Source organism: Xylocopa sonorina, chromosome 10 (assembly GCF_050948175.1).
Source record: "Xylocopa sonorina isolate GNS202 chromosome 10, iyXylSono1_principal, whole genome shotgun sequence".
Classification (NCBI taxonomy): domain Eukaryota; kingdom Metazoa; phylum Arthropoda; class Insecta; order Hymenoptera; family Apidae; genus Xylocopa; species Xylocopa sonorina.
The window spans coordinates 6,678,706-6,699,216 of NC_135202.1; the positions used below are offsets into that span (position 1 = coordinate 6,678,706).

The window sequence follows — 20,511 nt, forward strand, 5'->3', positions numbered from 1 at the left end:
GTTTGCCAGCGATTTATTGTTATCGCGCGCGTCGCGACGATTCTTTCAATTACGCCGGGGACAATTTGAATATTATCTGCGGGCTTTTTATACGTCGAGATGTATTGTAGAGGGTTTGTTTAAAAGCATTGAACGACGCAATCGGCGTGATTATGCGCGCGATCACTCGCGAGGCGTTTCTCTGTAAACGCGAGCAGTGATTCTGGATCTACTGAGTCAGTAGTATTGACCTCGCTGACACGAACCGTGGCCTGGCTGTCTAGCTGGAAACGGTTCAATCTACTGCCATGGCCTTTGCCGTACGCTTGTGCTACTGGTGCTAGTAGATCAAGTACCATTCTGCGTTCTCTAGCTAAAAATGGGATTAAAATATCCTGGAAAGAATAATGTGCAAGTATAAATGTAAGAAAAAGAAGACACGTGAAAAGAGATAGTGAACGTGTTCTTAAAATAATACAGAGCAAGAATGGATAAATTTTGTTAAAAAGTGTTCATCGCCTTGATGAAGGGAAAGTATCAAGGTACTATGTAACGAGCACCAGGTCTCGCTTTTACTCGACTTCCACGGTACACAGTAAAGATTGTACGCTTGTGCTACTGACGCTAGTAGATCGAGTACCATTTTGCGTTCCCTAGCTAAAAGTGGGACTAAAATATCCTGGAAAGAATAATGTGTAAGTATAAATGTAAGAAAAAGAAGACACGTTAAAATAGTACAGAGCAAGAATGGATAAATTCTGTTAAAAAGTGTTCATCGCCAAGAGAAAGTATCAAGGTACCATTTAACGAGCACCAGGTCTCGCTTTTACTCGACTTCCACGGTACACAGTAAAGATCGTTTCCACACGTTCTATCCGTACCGCGAGCGCGTACACATAGCACCCGAAAATACGCTCTGCTCTCTCGATGTACTTCGACGAGAACGATAATTCTTGTCCAAACAAATCCGTCGATCCTCCTAAAGGACCGCGCGAACTTAGCGTTTTCATATACACGCGGCGCGCGTGTATACTCGTCTCGCCTCGAGGCCCCGTAAAACGTCCCTCGACGACGAACGAGCACGAAAGGGTTGAACGGAAGGAGGGATCGTTCACGGCTGCGGCACGCGACGCTCGTTCCTGTTCTTCTTTCTCTCTTCTTCTCTTTTCTTCCCTTCACTTTTTTTCTCTTCTCTGCTGGCGTTGAAAGCGGCGCGTGAAGAGGCCCACCTGGCGACGAAATGTAGCGAGATTCTCGCGTTCGGACGGGGTCTCTCTGCGAGCCGTTGTGTATTGATTCAGGGATGTTAGACGCGTTTGAGTGGTTCTTCGTTTACGTTCGATCGTTCGCGTGGACGTTTCGTAGTTCGCGCGAGTTAACGTTCAGCGTGTAACGAGAGATTATTTTGACGACCGTCTCGCAACGATAACAATGATAAAACATCCACTTTCGCGGTAACGGAGGTTCGCGAGCGATCTGAAGTTTGCAGGAAACTCTCTCTCTGGACGTATTAACGAGGCAGTTCCATAGATACGTTTAGAGAATCGTATAATGCTTGTTACGAAGCTATTTCTTGGGCGTATGTAAGATGTTTCACGGTTAAATCCAACCCCTTCCCGTGAGTTCTTTCGCGTTCAGCATCTACGGCTCGACACGATCCGCTTTGTCTCGCACGCACGGCTGCCGTGCGCAGCGAGCGCGGCAATTAGCGGATTCAGATTTGAACCGATAAATTAAACCGCGAGCTTTCGTGCCAGCGCGTCCACGCTCGCGTGAACGCTCGCGCGTGTACACGTGCAACTATACGCCCGGATACCTGCGCGCTCGCGATGACGCTCTATCATGCGTAATAATAATCGCGCAACGATGCAACGCTCCCTTTGTTAACAATGAATTCCTCTACCGTTGTCCTTATTTAACTTGCTTCCTTAAGACTGTATCTCTTTCGTCGTCGAAACTTTTCTTACCACGTCACAGTGACCAAAGATAGCAGCTTTCATCCCTTTTTTTAGTCAAATTTAAGACTGGTGCAAAATCGTGCAATATTTTTAGGTCCACGTGCGAACTTGACTCGAGTCTCAAATAAATAACAAACGTATGCTGTGAAATTGTTAAGCTGAAGCATTATTTTACTCAATCTTGAGGTTCATCGAATATATTCGTAGAGCATTAGGAGGACCAGCGAGAAAGTCGAAACGAAATAACTCCGTTGCGTCTGTACGGTGTTCGTCTCTTGTTTTTGGCAGCGTGCGGATCACAATGACGTCAATTCGCCGATGGAATTACGAAAGAGGGTATATCGATCGCGTCTCGAGCCAGTTGGTGGATTTTTTTTATTCTCTGCTCGGTCGACTCCTCTGGATCGCGATAGCCGGGCGAATTCGCGGTCGATCCCGCGGGAAGATTGCCTATCCGTTATTAAAATCTGCTGGCCCGCCTCTACTCGCGACCATAAGCTCGTCGATGACGCAAACGGCTCGCGCCAAGGCTTCGCGCGGGGAGAATCTGCGCTGATTTCAGTCTGGTGCGTCGACTGAAGGCTTGATTCTGTCTGGCTTGGTACCATTGCCAAGTTCCCCCGTGTAATTTACGGTAATAAACATCCGCGCTGTCCGAATCGCGGACAAAAGCAGCGTTTTTAACCAAATCCAACGATCACAGCGCACAAGTTAAATATCGCGCAACTTTGCGCGATACGCGCGCGTTTCCATCGTTATTAATGTCCTCCGTGGCTCTCGCAAATTAATTAAATATTCGCGTCGCTGGTTTTACCGGACAGCCGATCGTTTCGTCCTCAGAAGGTTACAACGCGCACCTCGCTTTCGATATTTCGTACACCGCTGCTCGTTACATGCATTCTGCGCGTTTTCAATCCACCACAGACGCACAGACATCCGCAGTCTAGTCATCAGTGATGTAATGATACGAGTTTCGAATCTCCTCGTACCAGACGAGGATTAATAGGACCATTAATTTTCTCACTTTCTAATGGCACTTTTACGTGGCTGTAAAAACGCGCCGCGCAAGAATCGATCGAGGAATCCAAAAAAATGTTCACCAAAGAACAGTTAAGATTTATCATCCAAAATCATCGCGTATTAAAAAAGTATGATTTCCAAGGTACCTTAGGCTTCATTTTGGGTTCACAAAGTGCGTTCATCCTTTACGAAATTATATTTGTACCATTCGATACTATTTTCCCTTAAAATATCATTGTTAAAAGTTAGAAAGCAGCTGAAAGTCGACGAGAGAGTCCTCGTAGCAACCAGACAGGAAGACAGCGTCGCTGCAGCCCCGCGCGCAAGCATAAACCGCCAATAAAACCCTCGGACATGCGCGAAGACAGATGACTTCTGATTTAACCGTTCCCGTCCGCGAAACGTTTTAATTCACCGACAAACGGCTGTCCGTCTTTTCAGTTGGCCGATTAATAGAGCCGTCCGCGTGAAAACGTCCGGCCGCCACCGAGCCTCCCCTTCCCTTGGTCCCGTGATTAATGGTCCCGATCGACGCTGACAATCGCTCCTTTAAACTCACCTGACCGTTTCTCGCCGCGTCATTCAGCCGTGCGTGCATCGCCGCGCGCGACATTAGCCGCTCGATAAGCGGCCGCGTCGAGCGAGCGATCGAGAAAAATCATACCCGCGAATGGGATAGCCTGGTGATGTTAGAGCGAAACTATGCGATGCTTGTTCGAGACTAACAACCCAATGGCTGCCGCGAACGGATGATCGTCGACGAGAGTTTACGCGCTCGCGTCTCGCTTGAAACGGGAGAGGGCCATTGAATTATTCAGCGGAATAATTGTACGAGTTCGCGCGTTCTTATTCGCTCGAGCCATCGTCGAGGCTGCAATTTCGATCGATCGCGTCGAAAGGGTCCCGGTCGACGGGAGTTTTTAAACCTCGAGCCATCATCAGTCATCCGTGGTGAAATTACGCCATTATCCGCGAGAGGGGTCATAAAGCATACACCTTGCGCCGAAATCGATCGCGATCGTTGTTGACTGGGGACGGCTGGCCATTCGTCTTGCTAGCACCTCGTTGGGTATCAATTAGGCCCGGTTTTTAACGCGTCGGCCCCTTTTTAATTGGCCGCGTCGGGTCGCGAGATTTGTGGCGTCGGCAGCGAACCGCCCGTCGTCCTGATATTTATTAATAACCGCGATGGGAGGTTGAACAGCCACCGTGCGGACCCGATGGGTTCCCAGAAGGAAAACCGCGGCGTTGGCAACCCTTTTCAGCTGGTCGTCGCGCGTTTTCATTAAAGCCCCGCGAACCGATCGACCCTGCGGCGTCCCTTCGCGGAACGACTCGTTCTCGCGAGGCTTGGTGGTTATGGAAACAAATGGTTTTGGTGAATCGAGTTTCCTCATTTTTCTCGAGAATTTCTTCTTTGAATCTGATGCGATGGATTTTCGAGAATATACTGAGAACAGCCAGTTGATTACTGGAAAAGATTGGATAGATCAGATTTGACGTGACTTGATTAGAGAAACGATCGAGTTGAGATTATTAAAAAGTAGATCGACATGATTTAAGAGGTGATATATTTTTGTCTCGATGCAGGATATTAATGTTTGTGGAATAGAGCACGGTTTCGCTGAGAGTATTTAAGGGTTGCGCTTGAAAGAGGCTTGCGCGCGCGTCTAAAATACCTCTATATCGCATACCGAAAGGCAAGAACACCTGGTAAGATTCAGCCCGTAAATCAGCTTCCTCGAACCCATCCTAACCTCGAGAAACGTGAAACATGAACGAGTAGACAGCGTGAAAAGATATAGCATCCGTACAAACGCATCCGTATATACCTCGCCTCGAGGCCTCAAACACGGATCCGTTCGTGAAAAAAGGCCCTCGTCTCCGAGAAATGTGTTGAAACATGGTGGCCAGGCGAGAGATTTACGCGTTGCAAGCGGGAGAAACGTGAAACGGGGTATTTGCCGGAAAGTTTGTTGCATTTCCAATTATTCTTCCTCACGTTTCCTCTTATTTTGCCTATAAAAGATGTTAGGAGCCGTTCTCGTCCGTTCAGGTGATTAATCGCGCGCCGTGGAAAGGGCAGAGCAAATTAAAATACCGATCGAACGCTTTGGTATTCGAATTTAAGAAAAGAACAAAAAGAATTCAGAAGTTAGCTTCTGCTCTGAACTTTAGTATAAATACGGAGGAACTCTTTTTATCTTGCTACGACACGCTCGTTGGAATACGTACAACGATGCCACGACTCGGTGTGCAGTACCTCCGATACGTACCCAAGCAGGTTTTCATCGAGAAATAATTATCAGCGTCCAATTATCGCGCGCAGCGTTTCCTTTTTCACCTTGGCCAGTCCATAAATCGACCGAGCGACGCGATTTTCAGCGACGATTGCTACAAAATGATAGGCACCCTTCTGACCGACAGGTTGAATTAATCGACGGTGATCCTCGTCAAGATTGCCGATCGTTCTCACGATCTTGTAGCCTTTTTTCCCCGTTCGCATCAACCCTCGATACAATTTCGTATCGACACGAAAAAGATTCGTCTGAACTTAATTACTATTATCGTCGAATTAAAATCTCCCGACAGATTTCGACGCTTGGTGTACTCTATTTATTCGATACGAGGGTAAGGTATGACTCGTATGGTTCGTTTCGCTTCGCTTCTGTCGTTTAATACCGGAAAATCGCTGAAGATCGGGTTAAGGGGAGGAGAACGAGTCGATGGTCCGGTGAGACGGGCACGAGACAGGTTGGTAATAGGAAATGAAGAGCTGCTCGCGCGGTGGATGAGTTAATTGACCGGCACTGTGGGGACCGCTGGAGTAGGTCATGGTTTCTGTTTTGCTCGACCGGCTCATTTCGTGCACCTGCTTAAGAGCACGGACTCTTAATACCGTTTCTCCTCGAGAACTCTCATTTTTACCCTTTAATTTCGCTCGGCAAAAGGAAGAGGAGCGGACTATCTGAAAGAGCGTTGCGACCAACAAATTGCCTACTCTGTGCACTCGCGAGATTATCGTTCGCGCGTACTTTTGCGCTCCGGTCGAGTATTAATCTTACCGTTCGTCGAGCAATGCGACGTGCCAAGGACATTCACAATGAACGGTGAAGCGTTCGAGGACTTAAACGTTGCCGCAGGACGAGGGACGGCGTCGTTAAAGAGTGTTCCTCGTCCTTGTTAGGGGACGACAGGCAACAGGCGCGGCGAGGAACGTTTTAAAAATGCGTATCAAACGGCAGGATTATTCTGAAAATTATTCGCGGTGCCATAACGCCGCGAGAGAACGTGGCTCGTTAATTGATCACGCTCGCGTCCACCTCGAGTCGCTTCCTCTGTTCTGCCCGATTCTTTTTCTGGCCCACGCCGCCGCGGCGATAAATTACACCGTCGCCTCCATCTTTCTTTCTGCTCCTCTCTTCCAGCTGACAATTACACCGCGGTTTAAGCAGCATTAGCGCCGCGGCGATTTGCATTCGCGACGCTGGCTTTTTCACCGCGACTCGCTGGCAAGAACTAGGCCGATCCACCTCGAACCGCGTGATTTACATACGCGCCACGTGGTTGGTAATTAATTTTATTCCAATTTAATCCACGGTGTCTGTGACCTCTCGAGGAATCTCCCCCACCCCTCTAATCTCGTGCCCCCTCTTCGTTTCTGTAATTTAAGATCCCTCGCGGAACGAATCCCCTTTCGATGCACGATTTCGAGATTGCACGACGTTCCTGCTCTTGGTATCGCTGTCGCAGCGTGCGAAACGTCGTCCAAATGGTTTCAAGTAAATTCGATACATATATATTAGCTACCGTTAAAACATTCGTATTCCTCTGTGTATACTGCAACTGGTATCTGAATGGAATATGCAGATGTTCCCAATAAAATCGTCCCTCGTCGAAGCAGCAACATCTTAATCTAAGATGAAATCGTACCATCTACCTTTCGAAAGGTTCACATCCCTTGGAAAAACTGCTTTACACGGCGCATAAACAACCATTATCCTCCGCGAGCAATGCGTCGTCGAAGGAATACTAGAGTTACTCCCACGTGGAACGGTACAACCTTATCTTACAAAGTAGAGGGCAAAAATACGCCGATCCGACTTTCGATACACGCCAGTACGTACACAACTTCCCGAGAGATACGTTACCGATCGCAATAAAAAAAAAAAACCCTCCACATGTCGCGCGTATCCATAACTGTTCCTTAACAAGAGGCCAGAGAAGATGCTCGCAATAAAAGTATCCCCGGTCCAAGCAACATCTTCCAAAGTAGAAGCAAAAAGTGTCTCGAACCAACTTCGAATCCCACGCCGTCTTCCATCGAAAGCTTCGTACCCGTTGGGAAAAATGTCTCACGTGTCGTCCAAAGCGCGGAACTATTCCCACGGGCAGAAGGCACCTTGCCCACCGAGAAGAGTCTCGTGGAGAGACCCGCGCGAGCAGCGTCCCCGTCTCCTCAGAGAGCGTGTCGGACGAAAAGTGGTCCTTAAACTGCACTTGACTTTCGAGACGAAGGCCAGAACGAACGAAAGAAGGGAGAGACGGGAGGGCGAGAGGAGAGGATTGGGTCCTACGGGTGGGGTGCGCCGCGGGGTGGTGGCCGCCTCGAGGGATAGAAACGTCCATTATTCTATTCCGACGAAGTGAGGCCGGCAATCTGGCCTTATAAAATAAACCACTCCAGCGGTCGCGGTCGGTGCGATCTGTCAAATAAATCGTGGCTCGTTTCTTACCAGCTTACTTTACCCGAGCCCCTCCTCCACGCCCTTCGTCGAACCCTGACCACCGTCGCGCGTCCACCAGGCCACGATTTCGTCCCTTTCCACGGGTCTAGCCCGAGTTCGTGATACGAAACATGGTGCTACGCGCGATCGAAGAGGACACAGGGGGGATATATTTCCTCTTGGCGCTCCTCTGCTAGGCGGTGAAGTGCTGGCGGGGGATTAAAGGAGACACGGAGGAGAGCACAATGCGTTCCACTGTGCCTCGCCATCGATCATTTTTCCTGCTGGAAGACGAGCTACGCGATTTCTCTGATGTTACACGGCGCTTTTTTTCGGTTCTTTCTTGTTTTCGATCGGGGGGATGGTTTTTCGAGGGGACTCGAAGTGGAGGACCGACGACGCTTCCTTTACACTTGGTATACGTAGATGTTTGTAGATATCTATGGTTTCTATGCAATTAAGCGTGGTCTTTCTTCCAGGTTTTTCGTTCCTATTTTTTATAATCTTTTTAGAAAATTATCTTTCTTTTCGACACTTTGGTTATCGATGCAAATGGGTTAAGTCGTTTAGCAGGAATTACGTTTGAACTCCCCTTTCTATTATCTCGTAGGAGCAGTTGGTTAATACAATTTCCATTTCTATCCCGCTCTTCCTGTTCCTCTGGGCAGGTAATTTTTTTTCTATTACGCTAGAGCCAACGACGGGGCCAACAAAGCAATTTCCTCGCTACACTCCTCCCCTAATTAATTCCAGTTAGGCGTAAGTTATTCCGCGCGTTCTCTCGGTTATAATTTATTGTTTGCCTTCTTTTTTTCTCTCTTCTTCTTCTTCTTGTTCTTTCGAAGGAACAATAATTATCCTCGGCAACGCGCACACGCGCTCTCGCACCCCTCCGCGAGAGGCACCAGCTCGTCGACGTTAAATTTCCAGGTCTGCGCGCTGGTAATCTTTATCGAGAGTGCTCGGCGCAAATTGCAAATAGCCGTGGTTGTGAACCGGCGGCGGAAGTGGCCAGCCGCGGAGACGCGCTGGTAACGAGGGGCGCATTAGCGATGGCGGTCATTTTTTCCGCCGATAAGAAGTCGAATCAGCCACGGTTCTTTCTCTCTGGTTATCAATGCTTTGGTGGTCGTCTATGGGCGAGTCTACGGGCCGCCACCTGTAAGAAACGTGAGTGATACATCTGGCGATTACCGTGATTCGTGTAATCAGCCGTTTCGCGTGGTTTTTTTTTTCTTCTTTCTTTCTTTTCTTTCCACTCGCGGAGCCTGTTCTCTCGGTTTAGAACCGGGACGGAAAAATTGTCAGGCCTCCGGTCTCGTTCGATCGTGATTGCATATTTGCTTTCGCGGATATCAACTCTCCGGCTCGTTTAGTACTGTTCGTTCCATCTGATCGGGAACTATGAGTGGAATCTATCGGTTTAAATTGCGGTACACGTTTCGCCAGCATCCAATAATTTATTTTGATACTCGCCGTTGCCGCTTATTTAATCAGCGGCTAGACGTCGCGTACGACTAGGCATTAATCGATTAAGAAATCTCGTCAGTGATCTCTAGTTTAAATCGTAGCAGCGTAGCGATAAATAATAACCTTTCCGCGGACGTTCGCTAACATTCAATGATCCCCCCTTTACACTTGTTCCGTTTCAATTTACACGCGTTTCATCATCCGTTAAACGTGATTTACACTAGTAATTGGCTCGGTGGTATGAAATTAAAATTGTATTAAAGCAGCAAGCGGGTAGCCCATTAACTAATGTTCGATAATTAACAATAATCATGTCCAACTCGAGCAGCCTTATTTCCATTACAAACAAAACTAATCCCAGCCGCTAGATAAATGTACACCGTCGTTAATCAACGTGCGCGCTGCTCTCGCTGGTTTTTCTCTCCTCCTCGCTGGCTGCGCTAGACTACTTTCGAGGAAGATCGCCTCTATGGCTGGGTCCAGGTAATCTCGAACTAGCAAATAGAACCGAGCAAAAGGAGCTTTCTTCATTATGCCCTGGTGATTTATGCCCTCGCGTGTGCCACCAGTGGTATCGCCAGATGTGCGAACGAGATCTTCGTCCGCGGTGATTTATGGGAAAATTTTCGAGGGAAGTGGCGGGTTAGGGAAGGTGCAAAAATAATTTCATTAGAAGAACTCTGCATTTTGCAACGAGAAACCGTGGTAAGAACAATCAATCAGTGTCTCGAGGTGATTATACATTGCGTGTATATAATATTTCTATCATTTTTCTTGGCTAACGTTTCACTCGTTTCGATGTGAGATCAGAATCGAGTCAAATGGAAATTATTTTTGAATTCGAACGATTGAGCGCAAAATTCATTTTTCTTTCTTTTTTTGTACCTTTCTCGTACAGTTTTTTTAGTACGACACGAGTCGTCAGTATTACCGGAAGCTGCGAAAGCAACGATACGCACGATCAGTCGCGCGACCGACCTAACTCATCTGGCGTGTATATTATCATTCGCACGGGCCGTTCGCGCGCGCGTAAACACCGGAAGTGGCGCGTCGCCGTCGATTCCATCGAGAGAGCCCGCGATTACGCCTTTGGGACGTTGCACCGCGATGTTCGCACCACTGTTCCGACTATTTTTCGATGTCACACGAACGTAATCCGTCGTTGTACGTACGCGTGACTAACTTGATCGATTCTTAAAAAAAAAAAAAAAAGATGAAACAATGTAATAAATACTTCACTTCACTAGACAATCTAATATTTTATTAGCACATCTTTTATTACATGTACGATCTGTAAAATATGCTTGGTTTCCCTGAATACCTGAACTACCGCACTCGGAACCAGTCCGCGTATCTGTTCCGCTAATGCCACTAATTATTACGTGCTGCTCTCCAATAATTTACCGCAACCAGCGTCAACCAGCGCTTTTAATCCCAAATTACGACGATCATCGTGACAAATAATCGAATGCCGCGATGGGATAAAAACAAACAGATTTTTGTCTTTCACGCGCGTACGCGCGATCTCTCTCTCTCTCTCTCTCTCTCTCTCTCTCTCTCTCGTTTAAACTAGCAACGTCGATCTGGAATCTGGATTAAAGAGGCTTAGCAAGTCGCGTCGTCGAGACGCGAGGGAAGAGATTAAATAAAGCCGGAATAAATTATCCTTCCCCCGTGTCCACCTCTCGTTCCCCGCGCCGTTCGCCAGCCACTTCGTCCCTCTGGTTAAAACGTTCAGGAGGCGGCGGGGCACCGGTTAAACGACGAGAATTGGGGTAATTTCGGCTGAAGCGGTTTCCATGCAAAACGACGGGCCATGCCGACCGAATCTTCACGGGCGTCCGCGATTTCGTGCGATTAAATCGCACTGGGATTTTAATTAATCGCTGGAGATTAATTGGGGGTAGTTTCTTCGTCCCCCTCGATTTTCGTGGATCGCCTACCTCGTCGCGATAATTAATACGCGTCCCGCGATGCTTCGCCAGTCGTTTTTCTTCTCGATCGCACTCGAGATCTTTTTGCATTTTCGATCGAGGATGACGCACTTTATTGCGACAATCGATACGTCTCGCGTGCAATTTTAGAAGTCGTGTAGTTATTGTAATAATTGCCACGTATTTGGGGGATTTTTTTGTTTTAAGCTGCGGAGAGATTTTAATTAATTTATGAAGATTAATTGAGGGCAGACGTTTCGTTCCATCGATCCGAGACGGTGTACTCGCGATGTTCATTCACGGAGGAATTTCAGATGATCCTTTTTCGAATCAATGCAATTAAATCGCGGACGCGTGGATTTTAATTAATTGGAACGGGTTAATTAAGGGGAGGCTCTTTGTCTTCGTTTTCCTTTGGACCACGGAACGCGGTACATTTATCGCAACTTTATATAACCCCATTTAAATCACCGCTACAAATTGCATGGAAACTGCAATTGATTTAATTGCGAGAGATTAATTAGAGGTAGGTGGGTAGCTCGTTCTTTTAACCGGGATATTTATTGCAATACTTTAATGGAACGAACGATCTCTTCACAAATCCAGTACATAATATCGTATAGTTATATTAGCAACTCCCATCGACGTATATAATTATCAAATTATAAAGGTCTGTTTAATTAAAAATTATTCAGCCACTTAACATCCCTCATTTCGGAGCTGAATTATAATTATGCATATATTTACACCGTCTGGCGTACTTAAAAGACTCTACCGCACCGGTTCAGGGTTAACAATAATTTAACCCTTTAAATTTTAACCATCTCGTATCTTAAGTTGGCGTGTCTTTGGCGATAGACCAACCAGTTCTCATCCACTTCCTAGTCAAGCGTCGAGATTCGACTAAATCAATACGAATCGGATGGCGAGCTTACGAGGCGGATACCAAGCGACTTGGTCAGCTTTCACTTCACCAAGTCATCCGACGATCGCAGAAAGGAATCGTTACTCAAAGATCGGGGTGCCGCGCTTTATCATCGGCCAATAGTTTATCGAACGGTCCGCGAAAGGGAACTATTAAGCCTGCATCGCGAGCCGCGAAATCGATGACGGTGCGATCTCTCTGGTAGACGCGAGTCGCCATTTGAGCGGATCATCGATCGTAGATCCAGGAACGCGATAGATGACGTCCAGAATCCGGCGAGCGGAGATAGAGCGTAACGTCTGGAAATGACAAACGCGCTGTATTCATGAGGGGCCATTGTGGACGGTTTATAAGCCGCGTGTACTCGCCTCTTCCGCTTCTTTTTGCTTTTTCTTGTCATTTCATTCGAACGCTCGCCTCCATCGCGTTGTTCGTGCCTTTCTTTGCATACGAAAGCGCGCGATGGGCGTTCGAACCGCGATCGGACGTTGCTCGGTGCCCGCGGTTCTTCCATTCGAACGTTTGTTCGCGATTTTTCGTACGATCGAGAGACGCGCGAACGGATTCGAATTAAAAGCGAGGAAGCTCGACCTTCGGTTCAAGCTCGATCTCGTGTCGATCGCTAAGTAGACGAAAAGGTTTTAACGGTAAATAATAACAATTTCGTAGATAATAATAGATACGCGCGATAACAAACAGAGGAGCGTGCGAATGCATAAATTACAGAAGATTGCGTAATAAAAAGTGCGTTCGACAGGAGGAATATATGCGCGGCAGCTCGTAAAATAATGTAAATCTTGAAATTTACGAAAGTCACGGATTCTCGTTTACAGCGGCGTGTAGTTTGCGTTTTAGCAGCGCCGCTATTAATAGTCGAATTTCACGCTGCTGTAGCGTATTACGCTTCTCCTCTCGCGTTCGAAATGCTACGTGATTCCCCGCACTCGATAGAGACGAACACGCGTCCCGACCGATCAATCAACATTGTCAAGGATCATTCCGGCCAATCTATAAATCGCTGCCCCGAGTGACGCACGAATTTTCGTCCCGTACGCGTGCATTTCGATCGAGAGAGAATCCGCGCGGCCGCTGACCGGAAATGCGCACTCGCCGCCCGGAAACGCACTTTTCGCGCTTCAATCTCCACCGTCCGCCGCTCCCCTCTCGCCCAACAGCCGGTCCAAACCTCGCGCGAGCAACGACACGCGCGCGTCCAACGTTCGTTCGCTTCTGCGATATTCGAAAAGGGTTAAAAAAAAAAGTATGAAAATAATGTTTATTTATGGCTTTATGGAATTGAAATTATCCGTTCGACGCTCCATCTTGAGAAAAATTCCCACGATTTTTCTCGTTTCATCGAATTTAACCTCTTGACCCCGATTGACGTCCCTATCGCGCCATACATTTTTCCAACGCCACGGCGTATTAAACAAATGCTACAAAGTAAGCTGGTGCCTCTACGCGGATATAGAAATTATTTTTAACCTTCTCGCCGATGTTATGCAATTCCTTCGCGGGTTCAGATATTCCCCTAACTCGGAGGACGAGCTATAAATTTTGTCGTCCACGGGACGAGGAGATGGCTCGTAATAGCCAGATTCTGCGTGTCGTCGATCTCGATCGAAAGCATTATACCGATAAATGTCGTTACCAGTGTTAGAATAATGTCTCTGGATAGACGAGAAACGTGGAGACGACATAAAACGCCAGGCGTCTTCCAACTCTCGTCACATCTCGCCTTCATGTGCTAACTCGACGCGAAAACGCACACCCTCGCGGTAGCTCGCGAATTTTCCGCTGAAACCGGGTGTTTCCCGCGAAACCCGTGTGTACTCTCGCACACGCTAAGACTCTGCTGGCGGTACTCACCAGTCGCTGGCTCCTTTCCGAGAAAAGTCGTTGCAGAAGCCGACGAGGGCCCCTCTTCAGCCAACAGCACGCGCGAGCTTCTGGCGTTTCTGGCTTCTATCAGACGCGGGTGGCGTGGCTCGCAGACCAGCCGTAGATCCTGGCCAGGGCACGATCCAGGATCGCGTGGCGCGCTGTCAGGAAATTCGCACTCTCGCGGAGGAAGCTGATTCACCGGCCGCGCATTCCTCCTGTTATTTCAGGCGAGCCGCCGTTAGAAATCCGCCTCTTCCTCGGACCACGTTGCTTCCATCCTCGACGTATCTTTACTCGACGCACCTCCCCCCCCCACCCGACACTCTTGTCCCTCCACCCCGTCAACTCGATACGAACGACCCTCGCAATAATCCAATTATCCGCTCCACGATAACCACCACTGTTGCCTGTCCGATGAACACACCTGTTCCACCCCTGGTACCACTTGGTCACTGATCATGCATCAACGTAGAGTCACACTTCGCGCGAAGTCACCACCCGTCGACGGTCCCCTCGATGGGTTCGCGCACTGACTGGATGGATCGAGATTTTTTTTTTTTTTATCTCGATCGACGAGCAAGGGGTGCGACACGAAACACGTACACGCAACCCCTTTAGGAAGTGTTCGTTTGTTTTCTCGCTCGAAGGGAGAAGAGAGTGTTCGAGAGAGTCGACGAGAGAAGTTCTTTGGAAGTTTTGTTGTCCGCCGTGCGACAATGGTACGCTCGATTGGCAGGCCACCGAGCAACGACTGACTACTGGCTGTGGCTGGCGTCGCGGCGACACTGACACGAGTACACGGTTCCGAGGCGAGAGAGGATGCGCTCGAGGAAAGCTCGGGGCGAAGTGCCAGAAGAGTCGTCGCTTGAAATAACCGCTCGTCCACGGGCTCCCTCCGCCAACCCCCTTTGCTCGTAGTTCCACCTACCCCCACTCTAGCCAGCTGGCTCTCCGGCTAGGCAGCGCGCGGAGCTAAACTCTCGTCAGCCCCACTATAGTGGGCTCTCTCTCCGTCCGCTTTTACGTGCGCCACGACGCTGTGTCGATCCTCTAGCTGCCTCTGCCTTGGCTTCCTCCTCTTCTTCTTCTTCTTCTTCTTCTTCTTCTTCTTCGTGTTCTTCTTCTTCTACTTCGTCTTCGTCCTCTTCTTCTTCTTAGACACGAACGATGATGATGGTACGTGCTTGCGCGCGCACGTGCGTCGCGGAGTTTTCGCGCCACTAGAGTCAGTCGAAGCTCGACGAGGTTGTTGCGAGGCTTTGCTGCGTTGTTGTAATGGAGGATTGAGTCGAGGAAGTTGATGCAGAGCTGGATAGACGAGTATAAAGGACCATTTTTCGTGGGAGTATGTATAGTTCTCTTTGGGGTAGGTTTAGGGGATGAAGTTTGGGGGTGCTTGAAAGGGTTGGAAGGATTTAAGGAAGTTCTTCTTCACGCGAGTTGTTAGAGGCTTCATTGTGGTTCAGGAAATGAAACTATTGCTATAGAGAATGGCTACTGGAATGCCTGTGGGGATTTAATAATGGAATTTGAGACGATGAAGATGATGATGATGATGATGATGATAGGTCTAGCGGGCTTCAGAGCCATTTCTCCGGGTGATTAACTGATTTGAAATGAGTGCTTTATTATTTAATTACGTCAAGGGGTGAAGCGATAGCGCAATTACAGCGAGCATTACATATCATTATGATTATTATTGAATTATAAGTACTATAATTATATATATTACGGGATAGTTCATTTCAGAATACGTTATCAAATTATTACGATTATCGTGCAAGTGTAATTTATCCTCTCTGTTATTAGATTTTTGCAAATTGAATTTCCTTTGCGAATCGAGTTGTTCTTTTTAACAATCGCAGTGAAAAGTGTCGCTAATTCGATGCACCTGTCTTCTACTCGATTCTTCTGCGAGTCATCGATTCCATAAATCAATTTTTTCTAAAATCACTCACCCCCGTACTCTCACCCCTTCATGTTTGGAGCATTCGAACGTTAACAATCACAGTGAAAAGTGTCGCTAATTCGATGCACCTGTCTTCTGCTCGATTCTTCTGCGAGTCATCGATTCCACAAATCAATTTTTTCTAAAATCACTCACCCCTGTACTCTCACCCCTTCACGCTTGGAGCATTCGAACGTTAACAATCACAGTGAAAAGTGTCGTTAATTCGATGCACCTGTCTTCTGCTCGATTCTTCTGCGAGTCATCGATTCCATAAATCAATTTTTTCTAAAATCACTCACGTCTGTACTCTCACCCCTTCACGCTTGGAGCATCAAAACGTTGAAAACAAACCTGTCTATCCGCCAATAAGAAGCCAACGGTAGTCGTGGCTGTCGATATTCACATGAATTACCGTTGAATCCGGATTGCTGGTTTCCCAGAGGGCGAAACACAGTGGTTACTCGATCCACGATGCTACCGATCGATCACTCGAGGAACACCGTCCCGCTGCCATCCGCACGCCACCACGGTTGTTCGCCGCGTGTAATAACGGGAACGATCGAACGGCGTTTCAGCGCAGCCAGTGGCCAGTCACCGGGCAATTCCGGTTCCGTTCGACCAGCAACCCCTGTTTTTCTGCCCCGTTGCCTAGCAGAGCCTCCTCGTTACACGTTTTCGGACACGTGTTGTGTGGTTTACACGCGAGACGAGTGACGTTGCCTTTGTATCGGATCGGAGGGTAACACGAGGAGTTGCAGTTAACAGCCTCTTCGTGTTATTGATGGCTTCATTACGCTGAATTCGAGATTTTTATTATTCTATCGACACCCTTCGATGATAGACGTTGATCGACTCGAGAGGTTCGTTTAGAAGGAATTAAGTAACGAATTGTTCTATGATGAAATTCGATTTGTGAGTGGATTTCGTGGGCAATGTGAATAAACCAACCCTTAAAAAATACCTCGTTTACAAGACGCGATGACTATCGAGGACGTCGAAATTAAATACTCTAAAGACCATTGTGTAGAAGTTCGTAAAAGTTTACGAAATTACTCAAAATGTGTTAATCTCAAAAATAGTCTTTTCTTCACGAACGTGTAATAAACGAAGTCTTCGAAGACCCCACGTTTAAATTGCCCCATCGATCGGAACAGCGAACGTCCAGGGGGGTGGTTTCGATTCTTAACCATGGAATCGTCGAGCAGCTCGCGTATATTTATGGCCACCGCTAATAATGTGCGAATAACGGTATAATTATCATTTTTTTGACCCCGCGTGTCTTCGTATCGTGTCACGGTTCTGTATCAGGGGGAGAGCGCACGCGTTGCATCGTTGCGTATCAAATTGGATCGTATTATATTGCCGCGCGACACGCAACCGTGATATCCGACGGAGATATACAACACCTGGATACACGATAGACGTTCGTTCGGTGTGTTTTCGCAAAGAAATCTGCTTAATCCGGGAAAAAGGAGGAACAGCTGAAACGTTTAGCGGCGGCAAGAGTGTAGCATCGTAAACTGGCTCGTCCAGCGCCCTGCAATTCCATCATGCACGTGTGTACGTATCGCAGGCTTTCTCTAGCGGTCTTCAGAGCGGTCGAGAACCAGTTTCTCTTCGGCAACAATGTAGAAAAATGGTTAATTAACTCGTGGCACGGCACCGGCTACGAGCATTGCTGCTCGCAATTCATCTGTCCGCTGGTTAATCCCGTTAAGAGATACTCGTGATTCTCCGCGATGATTCATTGATTTATTTTTACCATTCAGTCCCAGTCCGGGGCCATACAGTCGAGTAGGTGGGCAAAGATTTATCTATCCAATGCTAGGACGGTATTGAATAACTGGCTCCTCTTGTTCTTCTTGTTCTTATATTTTATATAGATCGAGGTTGCGGGAGATTTATCAGTGGACGGTAGCCTCATGATTTATTCAACGCAACGAGCTTTTCTTTCTCTCTTTTTTCTTTTTTCGTACGCGCACACTTTTACCTCGCGTACGTGAGTTATTGTACATGGGATCGCGTTGTTCTTGCTCGTCGAGTTGTTGCGCTTCCCAATCATCTATGATAACGATCACGATGATGGTCAAGGAAAATTTTGATATCTCAATATTGTGTTCCGATGATGTTAAAAAACTTGGTTCGTTCCTTGCACGACTGTACGAACGTCACACGAAATTCCTTCGCGACCAGCTGCCATCCCTGGCAAGCACCAGAGCAAACGTGAAAGGAAAAAATGTCGCCAATTAATAATCCCGCTTAACTAGCGAGCGCTATTCAACCAGTTTGGCCACAAATCATCGAGTCACAGGCGAAGAACGGGAGCTTATAAAGGTGCCGTTTAGTCGAGGCGGTTCGCCAGCGGGCGAACGAGAAAAGGGGAAAAACGGCTCCGCTAAGCGCCACCCCGTTTTCTCGCGGTAATGCCAGGGTTTCGATGAAATACGAGGCAAACAGACGGCGGCGTTACTGAAAACGCTGCTCACCGTGGAATTAATGCCTCTATCAGCCGGACATTAGAAAATCCTTTTTGCCCCGCTCGATCGTAAAGTAAATTCCACGCGGCTGACACAGAGTGGTTTCTTTGTCACCGATCCAAGGCGGGAGGGTGCCACCAGAAACGACCGCTTTACGATCACGCAATAAAGATTGCGTTACAAAATTGCTTTTCCAAACCGTTCCTCTTTCCTTCCTCTCCTTTAGACGGAGAGTCTATCGAGGTTAAAGGTCGAATAAAATGGAAAAATCTGTGAAAGCTTCCCTACTATAGGAAGTGTGCGGCTTCAGTGGCTTTTTATATTTTTATAGTTTCCTTTTGGCTAGACTTAATCGTGAAATCTCACGCTAGCTTCGTAGTATGGATCAGAAATAAAATTCTCTATTTCGAAAGTGTGGGGAAGAAACGCTCGACACGATTTTTCTAATGTTATATATTTCCTCAATAGATTTATACGGGTACTAACAGGCATTTCTAGAACGTTTATTTGCAGATCCTAAAACAGCTTGAACGAGGCGCTGAATATCGGCTGAACGGCCTATAAAAGTCGTATTAATTATAGGCGATCGCCTGGTTGCGATCGATTTCTTCGGGTTTGAGGAAGCGATTTTCATGAAATCCGCTCGTAAACTCGGCCCGTATCTACGATCAATAGAAGAAACGTGGCTCACTTCCTCATACCGATCCCTCTTCTTACTCCTCGAGCTCGATCGCGGCGATCTCCTCGAAGCGATCGTTTACTCGTCCATCGATTGTGTCCCGTAATCTACCGTGAAATCGGCGACCAGCCGCGTCGAATCGATTACGCTCACGACGAATCGGGAAGAAAACAATTCCCGTTCAGTCGCGCGGTCCACCTCGTTCCCTTCGTACGCCTTTCTCAGCTCGACTTGTTGCTCTCAGTTCTCGTTCGAAACGAACGATCCACGCTGGGCTGCTCGAAATCTTCCTGTTTCGCGTATACGCGAACTTTTATCTTAAATTTGTTTATCTTTCATTTCGTGCATTGGAAATGAGCTGAGAAGTCACGTATCGGTTGCTGCGACCATCAATGGTCGTCTCGAGTGTTTTGCTTCCTAGGACCAGCGTTTGACCGGAAGTACCGGAGGACATAAATTAGGTGAAAGCTGACCTAAAAAAATTGCCAAAAGAGCGAGCTGTTACTCGATACTTGTCTGAAAGCTGTGAGTATTGTCTTCCTGTGGCCTTATGAGTAACAGCTGTTTCCAAAAGTCGTGCGAAAAAAAAAAGGGACGCAGAAAATGTCTATTTCCTTTCCTGTTCCGTTTTTCTTTCCGCTTCACTGAACGATGTGAAAATATTTAAAAAATTGTAAAAGTATTACAAATTTTTACAGTTTTAAACATACTGTAAGGATATAAAAATTGTATGGACTGCAGAACATGTTTGGAACGGGAGAAAGAGAAGAGAGACGAGTCACTGGAGATTTCACGTATCGGTTTAAGGATAATTAACAGTTTCACTGGATGCTATCAATTAGTACACGTCGAGGGTCTGACGGTTCGTCGTTGTCACTGATCGAGAACACCTTAAATCCACGGCCTCCCATACAGGCTGCTGGTGGAAACGAATTAGCCGCCAGTATAAATAGTAACGTGGCGATGGCTTGGAATGCGTGACAGTCAACTGCATCGAGCAAACGCGAGTACGTCTTTCATTTGCGATGACAAGTCGACGGGTCAACGACCTTGCAACAGTGCGATAGACGAGCTTCTTTTCATTTAAAAAAAAACAACTCGTTCTATGTTCAATCTTTGTTCTCATATTTTCTTAACAATTATTTCAGTTTCTAAATTATCATCAGACAACACGGAATTCCATGGTTCTTCGTTTTCAAGAAAACTGTAGTTCATTGTAGTTTGCATTTAAATTTTAATATTATGATACATGAAAAATCGATTTTATCGCGAACGCACGATAGGCGATTTTTTGTATCAGCGCGCGAGGAGAAAGTTGAACGAAATTTTTAGCAAATACCAGCATTCCATTTCCCACACGACGCTAGACAATGGACAAACGCGAGTGCGTCTTTCATTTACGATGACAAGTGAAAGGGTCGAGAACCTTGCAACAACAATACGTACAGATTAGTTTTTCCTCTCAAAAAAATACCGTCTCTCGATCTCCAACTACAAAAACGTATAT

The 20,511-nt window shown here is 47.2% G+C and overlaps 1 protein-coding gene across 3 annotated transcripts in view; it reads right to left on the bottom strand.

The window, feature by feature from the left end:
- The window catches only part of LOC143428313 (fibroblast growth factor receptor homolog 1), a 63,980-nt gene extending 49,803 nt beyond the window's left edge, over positions 1–14,177 (bottom strand). For all 3 annotated transcript variants that reach the window (XM_076903090.1, XM_076903088.1, XM_076903091.1), the window contains exon 1: positions 13,883–14,177. The gene's annotated coding sequence lies outside the window, so the exon portion shown is untranslated. The remainder of the gene's footprint in view (positions 1–13,882) is intronic.
- Between the last annotated feature and the right edge of the window lie 6,334 nt (positions 14,178–20,511).